At 43.2% G+C, this 13,378-nt stretch overlaps 1 long non-coding RNA gene across 2 annotated transcripts; it reads right to left on the bottom strand.

The window, feature by feature from the left end:
• Positions 1–1,090: 1,090 nt before the first annotated feature.
• Positions 1,091–3,665, bottom strand: LOC100277759 (uncharacterized). Of its 2 annotated transcripts, XR_566451.4 has the most exons (3): positions 3,393–3,665; positions 2,999–3,321; positions 1,091–1,314 (listed from the first exon to the last, which is right to left on the bottom strand). It is a non-coding gene; the product is annotated as an uncharacterized lncRNA (long non-coding RNA). The 2 variants fall into 2 exon arrangements; XR_566450.4 differs by lacking the exon at positions 1,091–1,314 and having other exon boundaries at positions 2,886–3,321.
• Between the last annotated feature and the right edge of the window lie 9,713 nt (positions 3,666–13,378).

Raw genomic sequence — 13,378 nt, 5'->3', positions numbered from 1 at the left:
GGGTTTAATTTGCCAATTATGGGTAGTGTGTAATATATATTCAAATTTGTGGCTATTTATATGTGCATGTCTTGTTTGTTCCAAATTTGATCCTCAAGCTAGAATGATTTAGAAATTCTAAATGAGATAAGATGCTAACATCATATCCAACAAGAAATTCTTTATTTGAGTACTACAAAATAAAAAGGACATAATTTGAAGTGTTTAGGGTCATAAAAATATTTACAACTCCAGCAGTTGAGTCCTACACCATGTTTATTAGAAATAGATCATGTTATTTAGAAAATAAAAGGTTGGGGGTTCTATATTTAGGAACTGAGAGACCGAGCTCTATAATTATTTGATAAACTTTTATGAGATAGTTAGTCCTATGTTTCAAAATACAACTCTGTTAGGACTTCTGTTTGATCGCTATGATGTTTGATGCTATTAGTTTGATAGGATATAGCTATTAGTTTGATTTCACCTGGTATAAACTAGAATAGGAAAAATGGTGATCATGATTGGCAACTAGAAGAGCTGGTTTCAAATGGAACATCCAAAATAAATTTATTTGCTATAGTAACTTTCATGTTGATTTGGTGCTAAAACCTTTTCTTTTACAGGCAACATGGCTCCAGCAATATACGGGGCGCTGGTGAGTTCATGGATGCTCTATAAATTGATTGTAGTCTATACATGAATGTCTTGTATGTTAAAATTTTTATTGTGAAGCTAGGGTGATTCAGAAATTTGACATGAGATAGGGCAGTATATGGGTATCAAAATTGACAGTAAAGCAATGGTGATTGGTGAACTTGCTTGCCAACTAGAACGTATGACATGCTTAATATCCCAAATGAATGTATTTGTAGGGTAACTTTCATGTTGATTTGGTGCTCAAAGCATCCCTTTCAAGTACCAAAAACAGTCATGTACTTAGTTATATCATGCAAAGAACCCACACATATTACACATCAAAATGAACAGTCACAAAAACAATCCCTACATGTTTATCAATGGATATACCAATTCATGATAAACTCTGGCAGCAACAGCAATCTACCAAGCAAATTGTGTGGTTAAAATGGATCAACATTCAACAAGACAATTAATCGCCAAAAAACCAATATACAACTCAATTTAATACATGTTCATGGAAATGTCCATTGATCGTTGATTTACAAACACAAAAGAATAGGAATTTGATATACAAGATATAAGGAAATAAAATAAAATACCAGCCTCTTCTCTAGTGTCTATAGCCTGATTTATGCTACTTCATACATAACAAGCATATTTGCTAACTCTGCCCCCATCTTTGCTCCAAACATGCTGCATCAAAGAAGATAAAATTAGCAACAACATCAGAGTCAGGGAATGAATGGTAGACACATAGACACAGTCCTATGGAAAAACATGAAAAAATCACACTGGAACATGATTTTTTAATATCTAGATTCTAGAAACTACTAGTGTGCATAGATATTATCATGAAAGTCAACATCATGAAAAACTAATGATATTGAGTATTATCTACCAGCCTAGATAATTATAATGTGAAACTTTCATAAAATCAAATGTGCATGCAAAAAGAGCTTAGTAATGATTATGGACCCCTTTTTTCATTATAAGAAACTCTTAAAGGTGTACCATCCAGAACCTAATTATGATGCAATTTGCTATTCAGTGTTACTCTCTTTTGCCTCTTCTTATACCTAGTCAGCAACACTATAGGATTTATGATTTGTAGATACCACAGTAGCGTCCATGGTTAGCGGTAAAACGTTAAAACGTTATGAACCAACTTTTCAATGTTTAAACGTTTAAACGAACGTTGAAACATCTTTTCAGACTTGACATAGAATTTCAAATATAGAATAAGTTCATACATAAGTTGAGTTCACAAACCAAATAGCATTAGCATAAAAAGAAACAAATCAAGTTCAACCACACAACACAAGTTACAACTTTCATGCATGATTAGTGGGTCATAGGAGTCATTAGCCTCGCTATTTGTTGCCATTGAAATTGAAATTCACTGCCACACTTTAGCCTGCAACACACATTAGAATGGTATTATACATTTATACTGTTGCAACCACACTGGGCAGCGGCGGCTGGAGCACTGCGCACTGGCTGGTGGCTGCTTCACTGCGCACTGGCTGGAGCACTGCGCAGTGCACACTGGCTGGTGGCTGGCGGCTCGCTGGAGCACTACGCATTGGCTGGCGGCTGGACCTGGGTGGCTGCACACTGGCGGCTCGCTGGAGCACTGCGCACTGGGCGGTTGCGCCTGGACTTGGAGCAATGGCGCCATGTCCGGTTGGCGCTTGTAGGTGGAGGGAAGAGGGAGGACCGGAGGAGGGAGGAGGGGGGCCGTCGGCGTACCTGGAGGGCGGTGGAGGACGACCGACGACGGCTGGCATCTGGCGGCTCCGCGGATGTGGCGTGTGGGCAGTTTGGCGGCTGGAGCAGTTTGGCGGCTAGGCAGTTTGGCGGCTGGAGCTGGCTGGTTAAAGGCTCATTTAAGGCCCACGGACGCATAGAACGTCCGTAGAACGGGTAAAACGTCCAGAACGCGCGTTCCGACGTTAAAACGGACGTTCTACACAGTTTTTTAAAAACGTACGGACATTTTAACTCCTAATCACGTTTTAGCGCTTAAACGATGCTTTAATAACCATGGTAGCGTCTTTATGCATTAAAACAAATGCTTGCAACAAAACTATTCTTGTTACCGATTAGTTCAGGTCGGGTAGTTTGGATTTTATTAAATTCGAGTAATAGAAATTGTTACTAGATCACAGCTTTTAAAAAACGCTACCCGCAATTTTGGGTTCGGATATACCCAATTTACCCGAGATATTAAAAGCACAAGTACCTCCGTATATGAATGCACATTGTAACAAGAACAAAATGCATATACAGAAAGCAACAGCTCACTGAACAAAACGCAGATTAATGAATTACTACTAACAGAACATCTTAAGATCATAATCTAGTATAGATAACAAACCTTATGCAGAGGAGCGAGAATTCAAGAACCAATACAGCCGACAGGTACTACCTACTACTACACTAATGTACTGAGTACTCGACGACGACAAGATACAAAAGTGCAAAGCTGCAAGGCATTAAGCCTGCTGCGGTGCTGCTGCTGCCTGCCAGTGACAGCCGCCAAGTGCCATTGCATTGCATCACAAATCCACAAGAAAAATACAGTTCGGACTTCACAGATGGTTCAGACTTCACACTTCAGGCTTCAAAGTCCGAAATTCTCCACAGCAGTCAGCAATCCACTTCTCCACAGAAATCCAGCTCCAGTCGTCCGTAGTCCGCCTACCGGTGAGGTGAGTGAGGATGTGAGAGACAGAGGACAGAGGTGGGAGGAGTAAGGGCATGCTTCTCACCAGCGATAGCGAGCGGTGAGCGTCGTGTCCCATGATGCATGTGGAACACTTGAGGTCGCCCCGGTGTCCGGGATCCGGGCAGGCGGGCTCCGCCGCACCGAGGAGAGTGGCGGCTAGGTTAATGGTGACCGGAGGCGGAGGAGAGCACGACGGAGAAAAGGAAGCGGCGCTGGAAATCTGGAATACTGGATTGATAGCTGATGCCTTGTTAGGTTGTTAGGTTAGATTGGAGGAGATTAAATCCTTCCCTATGCTATAGGGATGTGTCGATCCACTCCAAACCGAATAAAGGGTTGCCGACCGAATAAAGGGTTGCCGACCGCGTGGCTGACATCCACATGTATTGTACGTGGCCGACATCCGCGTGTATTGTAGACATGTAGTCCACACGACTACATGAGGCGCCCGGTGACACACACACACACACACACTATTTTGGGTAGTTCGGGACCTAAACTAAATTCGAGTAACGGGGCGTTTGGATCCCTTTATTTTAGAGAGATTGGAATTCACTCAATAAAGTAACTTATTTAGTTTAGAATTTGACATTCCACCACTTTCCAAAGTTCAGATATAAGTCTATCTAAAAAATTTAGAAGACATTGAACTAAACTTCTATAGTATATAAACTCTTTCTATATATAATATGTATATTTTAGCATTTAGAAGAGGCTTTAATAAAGCATCATAGGCTCATGAGTGGTAGGGGCTCAAACCCCACCAGTTTTGCGGCTGCCTCCGTCAAGTAAAGATGGTCTTTAGGGGTGTTTGAATGCACTAAAACTAATAGTTAGCTGGCTAAAATTTATTAGTGTAATTAGCTAGCTAACAAATAACTACTCCCTCCGTTTTTTATAATTGACGTTGGTTAGTGTAAAATTGCACTAACTAGCGTCAAGTAAAAAAATAAATGTGGTACCTATCTATTAGCTAATTTACTAAAAATCGCTAATAGTTGAACTATTAGTTAGGGTGTTTAGATGTCTCAACTAATTTTAGCCGTAACTATTAGCTTTAGTGTATTCAAACATTGACACCATCGGCTAAAAAATGGGATAAAATGTGTTTTTTAAACCAGGACTATAGGTGCGCTCTGTACTAGCTAGCGTGGTTTATTGTTTTCGATCACATGGCTACTTAAATTTTAGTTGAGTAGCTAGCTAGCTTTGAGCTAGCTTTATTCCAGTGGATGGGAGAACTTATTTGATGAGGTGAAGCAATTCTGTAATGAAAAATCTATTCCAGTGCCAAATATGTTTGATGAAATACCAGTCAGAGGTAGATCGAGGCGTGAAGGGTTCACTGTTACTAACCTTCATCATTATCGGGCTGAGATTTTCTATGTTGTGGTTGATAAAATTTGTGTGGAAATGAATCATCGGTTTGGTGAAGCAAACACAGAGTTATTAGTTTGCTTCTCATGTCTTGATCCAAAAAATTCATTCTCCAAATTTGATATCAATAAGCTTGCTCGACTTGCTAAAATTTATGATACAGATTTCTCGGATGGTGATCGTGCAATAATAAGAAGCCAACTTGAGACTTATATTCATCATGTGAGAAGACATTCTACCTTTTCTAGTTGCATGGATATTGGAAGTTTGGCAGTAAAGATGGTTGAAACTGGAAAGCATATGGTTTTTCATTTAGTCTACAAGCTTATTGAGTGTCACACCCGGATTTAAGAAACAAAGCCGGTTCTCATATATGCGCCAGAGAAGACAACACATATAATAACAGAGTGCATAGAGATAAATATCATAAATATACTTATTACTTTGCGGAAGTCTTACAAAAATAAATGATAAAGTAAATTGAACTAAATATTATTCTCTGGCGCCACAAAGCTGACTGGGAGACGCCACCTAGATCAAGTCGAAAGCCTCAGTGCTAGGCGGCTCCTCTTTGACCACCTATTCTTCTCCTGTGGGGGGTGTGAGACAACAAGAGTGAGCTCACATACGTTCATAGCTCAACAAGTCGTGAGGAATAATGTGCATGAACTCACCAAAGGTGGGAGTTCATGTGAAGTGTAAGGCTGATCAACAAAGTAAAGACTGAAGCTGAGCATTGCTTTTATAAGTTGGTCAAAATTTTATTAGCAATTACTAAGTATAAGTAAATACCAAACCTTAATAATAATAAAGAAAAGTAATAATAAAATAATCCCAAATGCGATGCAAATGTCAAATTGAGTTTTAATTCCATAAATTAATTATGTGAGGGTCCGAGCTGCTCATGACCGTGAGTACGGCTAGTATACCAGTTTTACACTCTGCAGAGGTTGCACATCTTTACCCACAAGTCATGTTACCCATCTGCCAAGAGACGGCCAATCCCATACACCTCTACCATACACCTCTACCGAGGAGGCGAGGCAGGGTAACACTACAAGGCCTTTACAAAGTTCCACTAGCTTCAGAAATCCCGCTACAGTTTATAGGAAGCTCCAGTGCAGGAATCCCTCGCCTGACCGCCATCACAGCAAAATCAACCCAAGGACCTCCCTACACTGACCACTCCCCTACTTCCCTTGCCTCTTTCGGGTAAGGAAGACATCCACTAGCTTTCTTAGTTAATCAGCCAAGGGCGTCCCATTAAACCCTTGTGGTAGCATTGTTTTCCCGGGTGGTCGCTCCATGTTCCCATTAATATAATTGAAAGGGAATTAGGCTTTCACCTAGTTCCTAAATAATTTTGGTGGTTGAATTGCCCAACACAAATCTTTGGACTAACTAGTTTGCCCAAGTGTATAGATTATACAGGTGAAAAAGGTTCACACTCAGCCAATAAAAAGACCAAGTTTTGGATTCAATAAAGGAGCAAAGGGGCAACCGAGGGCACCCCTGGTCTGGCGCACCGGACTGTCCGGTGTGCCACCGGACAGTAAACAGTACCTGTCCGGTGCACCAGGGGACTCAGACTCCAACTCTTCACTCTCGGGAATTCTCGGAAGCCGGCGCGCTATAATTCACCGGACTGTCCGGTGTGCACCGGACATGTCCGGTGCTCCAAGGAAGCTCGGCCTCCTGAACTCGCCAGCCTCGGGTTCGCGCGGCAGCCGCTCCGCTATAATTCACCGGACTGTCCGGTGTGCACCGGACTGTCCGGTGTGCCAGCGGAGCAACGGCTCCCTGCGACGCCAACGGCTCCCTGTGGAGCATTTAATGCGCGCACAGCGCGCACAGAAGTCAGAATCGCCCATGCCGGTGCACCGGACATCAAACAGTGCATGTCCGGTGTGCACCGGACACCCAGGCGGGCCCACAAGTCAGAAGCTCCAACGGTCAGAATCCAACGGCAGTGATGACGTGGCAGGGGGCACCGGACTGTCCGGTGTGCACCGGACTGTCCGGTGCGCCATCGAACAGACAGCCTTCCAACGGCCACTTTTGGTGGTTGGGGCTATAAATACCCCAACCACCCCACCATTCATTGCATCCAAGTTTTCCACTTCTCAACTACTACAAGAGCTCTAGCATTCAATTCTAGACACACTAAAGAGATCAAATCCTCTCCAATTCCACACAAAGCCCTAGTGACTAGTGAGAGTGATTTGCCGTGTTCATTTGAGCTCTTGCGCTTGGATTGCTTCTTTTCTTTCTCACTTGTCCTTGAGATCACAACTCCATTGTAATCAAGGCAAGAGGCACCAATTGTGTGGTGGCCCTTGCGGGGAAGTTTTGTTCCCGGCTTTGATTTGAGAAGAGAAGCTCACTCGGTCCGAGGGACCGTTTGAGAGAGGGAAGGGTTGAAAGAGACCCGGCCTTTGTGGCCTCCTCAACGGGGAGTAGGTTTGCAAGAACCGAACCTCGGTAAAACAAATCTCCGTGTCTCACTTGCTTATTCGCTTGGGATTTGTTTTGCGCCCTCTCTCTTGGACTCGTTTATTATTACTAACGCTAACCCCGGCTTGTAGTTGTGTTTATATTTATAAATTTCAGTTTCGCCCTATTCACCCCCCCTCTAGGCGACTATCAATTGGTATCAGAGCACGGTGCTTCATTAGAGCCTAACCGCTCGAAGTGATGTCGGGAGATCACGCCAAGAAGGAGATGGAGACCGGCGAAAAGCCCACTACAAGCCAAGGGAGCACTTCATCGGAAGAGTCCCACACCAAAAGGAGGGAGAAGAAGAAGAGCTCCTCCAACAAAGGGAAGGAGAAGAAATCTTCTTCTCACCACAAAGAGAAGAAGGAAAAATCTTCTTCCCACAAGCCGCATCGGAAAGGCGACAAGCACAAGAGGATGAGAAAGGTGGTCTACTACGAGACCGACACTTCATCAACATCGACCTCCGACTCCGATGCGCCCTCCGTCACTTCTAAGCGCCAAGAGCGCAAGAAGTATAGTAAGATCCCCCTACGCTACCCACGCATTTCCAAACATACACCTTTACTTTCCGTCCCACTAGGCAAACCACCAACTTTTGATGGTGAAGATTACGCTAGGTGGAGCGATTTAATGCGATTTCATCTAATCTCGCTCCACAAAAGCATATGGGATGTTGTTGAGTTTGGTGCGCAGGTACCATCTATAGGGGATGAGAACTATGATGAGGATGAGGTAGCCCAAATCGAGCACTTCAACTCACAAGCCACAACAATTCTCCTCGCCTCACTAAGCAAAGAGGAATATAACAAAGTACAAGGGTTGAAGAACGCCAAGGAGGTTTGGGATGTACTCAAAACCGCGCACGAGGGAGATGAGCTCACCAAGATCACCAAGCGGGAAACGATCGAGGGGGAGCTCGGTCGGTTCCGGCTTAACAAAGGGGAGGAGCCACAACACATGTACAACCGGCTCAAGACTTTGGTAAACCAAGTGCGCAACCTCGGGAGCAAGAAGTGGGACGACCACGAAGTGGTAAATGTTATTTTAAGATCTCTCATTTTTCTAAATCCCACTCAAGTTCAATTGATTCGTGGTAATCCTAGATATACTAAAATGACCCCCGAGGAAGTTATCGGGCATTTTGTAAGTTTTGAGTGCATGATAGAAGGCTCGAGGAAAATCAACGAGCTTGGCGAGCCATCCGAAGCTCAACCCGTTGCATTCAAGGCGACGGAAGAAAAGAAGGAGGAGTCTACACCAAGCCGACAACCAATAGACGCCTCCAAGCTTGACAATGAGGAGATGGCGCTCGTCATCAAGAGCTTCCGCCAAATCCTCAAACAAAGGAGGGGGAAAGACTACAAGTCCCGCTCCAAGAAGGTTTGCTACAAATGTGGTAAGCCCGGTCATTTTATTGCTAAATGTCCCATGTCTAGTGACAGTGACCGAGGCGACGACAAGAAGGGGAGAAGAAAGGAGAAGAAAAGGTACTACAAGAGGAAGGGCGGCGATGCCCATGTTTGTCGGGAATGGGATTCCGACGAAAGCTCAAGCGACTCCTCCGACGACGAGGACGCCGCCAACATCGCCGTCACCAAGGGACTCCTCTTCCCCAACGTCGGCCACAAGTGCCTCATGGCAAAGGACGGCAAACGGAAAAAGGTTAAATCTAACTCCTCCACTAAATATGAATCTTCTAGTGATGAAAATGCTAGTGATGAGGAGGATAATTTGCGTATTCTCTTTGCCAATCTTAACATGGAGCAAAAAGAAAAACTAAATGAATTGATTAGTGCTATTCATGAAAAGGATGACCTTTTGGACTCCCAAGAGGATTGTCTAATTAAAGAAAACAAGAAACATGTTAAGGTTAAAAAGGCTTATGCTCTAGAAGTAGAAAAATGTGAAAAATTGTCTAGTGAGCTAAGCAAATGCCGTGAGATGATTGACAACCTTAGAAATGAAAATGCTATTTTAAATGCTAAGGTTGATTCACATGTTTGTAATGTTTCAATTCCCAATCCTAGAAATAATAATGATGATTTGCTTGCTAGGATTGAAGAATTAAACATTTCTCTTACTAGTCTTAGATTAGAGAATGAAAATTTGATTGCTAAGGCTAGAGATTTTGATGTTTGCAATACTACCATTTCCGACCTTAGAACTAAGAATGAAATGTTGCATGCTAAGGTTGTAGAACTTAAATCTTGCAAACCCTCTACATCAAATGTTGAGCATGTTTCTATTTGCGCTAGATGTAGAAATATTGATGTTAATGCTATTCATGATCATATGGCTTTAATTAAACAACAAAATGATCATATAGCAAAATTAGATGCTAAAATTGCCGAGCATAACTTAGAAAATGAAAAATTTAAATTTGCTAGAAGTATGCTCTATAATGGGAGACGCCCTGGCATCAAGGATGGCATTGGTTTCCAAAGGGGAGACAATGTCAAACTTAATGCCCCTCCTAAGAACTTGTCTAACTTTGTTAAGGGCAAGGCTCCCATGCCTCAGGATAACGAGGGTTACATTTTGTACCCTGCCGGTTATCCCGAGAGTAAAATTAGGAGAATTCACTCTAGGAAGTCTCACTCTGGCCCTAACCATGCTTTTATGTATAAGGGTGAGACATCTAGCTCTAGGCAACCAACCCATGCCAAGTTGCCTAGAAAGAAAACTCCTAGTGCATCAAATGATCATACTATTTCATTTAAAACTTTTGATGCTTCTTATGTTTTGACTAACAAATCCGGCAAGGTCGTTGCCAAGTTTGTTGGGGGCAAGCACAAGGGATCAAAGACTTGTGTTTGGGTACCCAAAGTTCTTGTTTCTAATGCCAAAGGACCCAAAACAGTTTGGGTACCTAAAGTCAAGAACTAAATTTGTTTTGTAGGTTTATGCATCCGGGGGCTCAAGTTGGATACTCGACAGCGGGTGCACAAACCACATGACCGGGGAGAAAAGGATGTTCTCCTCATATGAGAAAAACCAAGATCCCCAACGAGCTATCACATTCGGGGATGGAAATCAAGGTTTGGTCAAAGGTTTGGGTAAAATTGCTATTTCACCTGACCATTCCATTTCTAATGTTTTTCTTGTTGATTCATTAGATTACAACTTGCTTTCTGTTTCCCAATTATGTCAAATGGGCTACAACTGTCTATTCACTGATATAGGTGTCACTGTCTTTAGAAGAAGTGATGATTCAATAGCATTTAAGGGTGTGTTAGAGGGTCAGCTATACTTAGTAGACTTTGATAAAGCTGAACTCGACACATGCTTAATTGCTAAGACTAACATGGGTTGGCTCTGGCACCGCCGACTAGCCCATGTTGGGATGAAGAATCTTCATAAGATTCTAAAGGGAGAGCACATTTTAGGATTAACAAATGTTCATTTTGAGAAAGACAGGATTTGTAGCGCATGCCAGGCGGGAAAGCAAGTTGGAGTCCATCATCCACACAAGAACATCATGACGACCGACAGGCCGCTTGAGCTACTCCACATGGATCTATTCGGCCCGATTGCTTACATAAGCATCGGCGGGAGTAAGTATTGTCTTGTAATTGTGGATGATTATTCTCGCTTCACTTGGGTATTCTTTTTACAGGAAAAATCTCAAACCCAAGAGACCTTAAAGGGATTCTTGAGACGGGCTCAAAATGAGTTCGGCCTAAGGATCAAGAAGATAAGAAGCGACAACGGGACGGAGTTCAAGAACTCACAAATTGAAGGCTTCCTTGAGGAGGAGGGCATCAAGCATGAGTTCTCTTCTCCCTACACGCCACAACAAAACGGTGTAGTGGAGAGGAAGAATCGAACTCTATTGGACATGGCAAGAACCATGCTTGATGAGTACAAGACACCGGACCGGTTTTGGGCCGAAGCGGTCAACACCGCCTGCTACGCCATCAACCGGTTATATCTTCACCGAATCCTCAAGAAGACATCCTATGAACTCCTAACCGGTAAAAAGCCCAACATTTCATATTTTAGAGTTTTTGGTAGCAAATGTTTTATTCTTGTTAAAAGAGGAAGAAAATCTAAATTTGCTCCTAAAACTGTAGAAGGCTTTTTACTTGGTTATGACTCAAACACAAGGGCATATAGGGTCTTTAACAAGTCCACTGGACTAGTTGAGGTCTCATGTGACGTTGTGTTTGATGAAACTAACGGCTCTCAAGTAGAGCAAGTTGATCTTGATGAGATAGGTGAAGAACAGGCTCCATGCATCGCGCTAAGGAACATGTCCATCGGGGATGTGTGTCCTAAGGAATCCGAAGAGCCTCCAAGTACACAAGATCAACCATCCTCCTCCATGCAAGCATCTCCACCAACTCAAAATGAGGATGAGGCTCAAAATGATGAAGAGCAAAATCAAGAAGACGAGCCACCTCAAGATGATAGCAATGATCAAGGGGGAGATACAAATGATCAAGAAAAGGAGGATGAGGAAGAACCAAGACCACCACACCCAAGAGTCCACCAAGCAATCCAACGAGATCACCCCGTCGACACCATCCTCGGCGACATTCATAAGGGGGTAACTACTCGATCTCGGGTTGCTCATTTTTGTGAACATTACTCTTTTGTTTCCTCTATTGAGCCACACAGGGTAGAGGAAGCTCTCCAAGATTCGGATTGGGTGGTGGCGATGCAAGAGGAGCTCAACAATTTCACGAGGAATGAGGTCTGGCATTTAGTTCCACGTCCTAACCAAAATGTTGTAGGAACCAAATGGGTCTTCCGCAACAAGCAAGATGAGCATGGTGTGGTGACAAGGAACAAAGCTCGACTCGTAGCCAAAGGGTATTCACAAGTCGAAGGTTTGGATTTCGGTGAAACCTATGCACCCGTAGCTAGGCTTGAGTCAATTCGCATATTATTGGCCTATGCTACTTACCATGGCTTTAAGCTCTATCAAATGGACGTGAAAAGTGCCTTCCTCAATGGACCGATCAAGGAAGAGGTCTATGTTGAGCAACCTCCCGGCTTTGAAGACAGTGAGTATCCTAATCATGTCTATAGGCTCTCTAAGGCGCTTTATGGGCTCAAGCAAGCCCCAAGAGCATGGTATGAATGCCTTAGAGATTTCCTTATTGCTAATGGCTTCAAAGTCGGCAAGGCCGATCCTACACTCTTTACTAAAACTCTTGAAAATGACTTGTTTGTATGCCAAATTTATGTTGATGATATTATATTTGGGTCTACTAACGAGTCTACATGTGAAGAGTTTAGTAGGATCATGACACAGAAATTCGAGATGTCGATGATGGGGGAGTTGAAGTATTTTCTAGGATTCCAAGTCAAGCAACTCCAAGAGGGCACCTTCATTAGCCAAACGAAGTACACTCAAGACATTCTTGCTAAGTTTGGGATGAAGGATGCCAAACCCATCAAGACACCCATGGGAACTAATGGGCATCTCGACCTCGACACGGGAGGTAAGTCCGTGGATCAAAAGGTATACCGGTCGATGATTGGTTCATTGCTTTATTTATGTGCATCTCGACCGGACATTATGCTTTCCGTTTGCATGTGTGCAAGATTCCAATCCGACCCTAAGGAATCCCACCTTACGGCCGTAAAACGAATCTTGAGATATTTGGCTTATACCCCTAAGTTTGGGCTTTGGTACCCTCGGGGATCCACATTTGATTTACTTGGTTATTCGGATGCCGATTGGGCGGGGTGCAAAATCAATAGGAAGAGCACATCGGGGACTTGCCAGTTCTTGGGAAGATCCTTGGTGTCTTGGGCTTCAAAGAAGCAAAATTCGGTCGCTCTTTCCACCGCCGAAGCCGAGTACATTGCCGCAGGACATTGTTGCGCGCAATTGCTTTGGATGAGGCAAACCCTGCGGGACTACGGTTACAAATTAACCAAAGTCCCTTTGCTATGTGATAATGAGAGTGCAATTAAAATGGCCGACAATCCCGTCGAGCATAGCCGCACTAAGCACATAGCCATTCGGTATCATTTTCTTAGGGATCACCAACAAAAGGGGGATATCGAGATTTCTTACATTAATACTAAAGATCAATTAGCCGATATCTTTACCAAGCCACTTGATGAACAATCTTTTACCAGACTTAGGCATGAGCTCAATATTCTTGATTCTAGAAATTTCTTTTGCTAAGCTTGCAC

Source organism: Zea mays, chromosome 4, assembly GCF_902167145.1.
Source record: "Zea mays cultivar B73 chromosome 4, Zm-B73-REFERENCE-NAM-5.0, whole genome shotgun sequence".
Classification (NCBI taxonomy): domain Eukaryota; kingdom Viridiplantae; phylum Streptophyta; class Magnoliopsida; order Poales; family Poaceae; genus Zea; species Zea mays.
The sequence above is the reverse complement of the archived record's forward strand: the minus strand, read 5'-3'. Positions and strand labels throughout refer to the sequence as shown.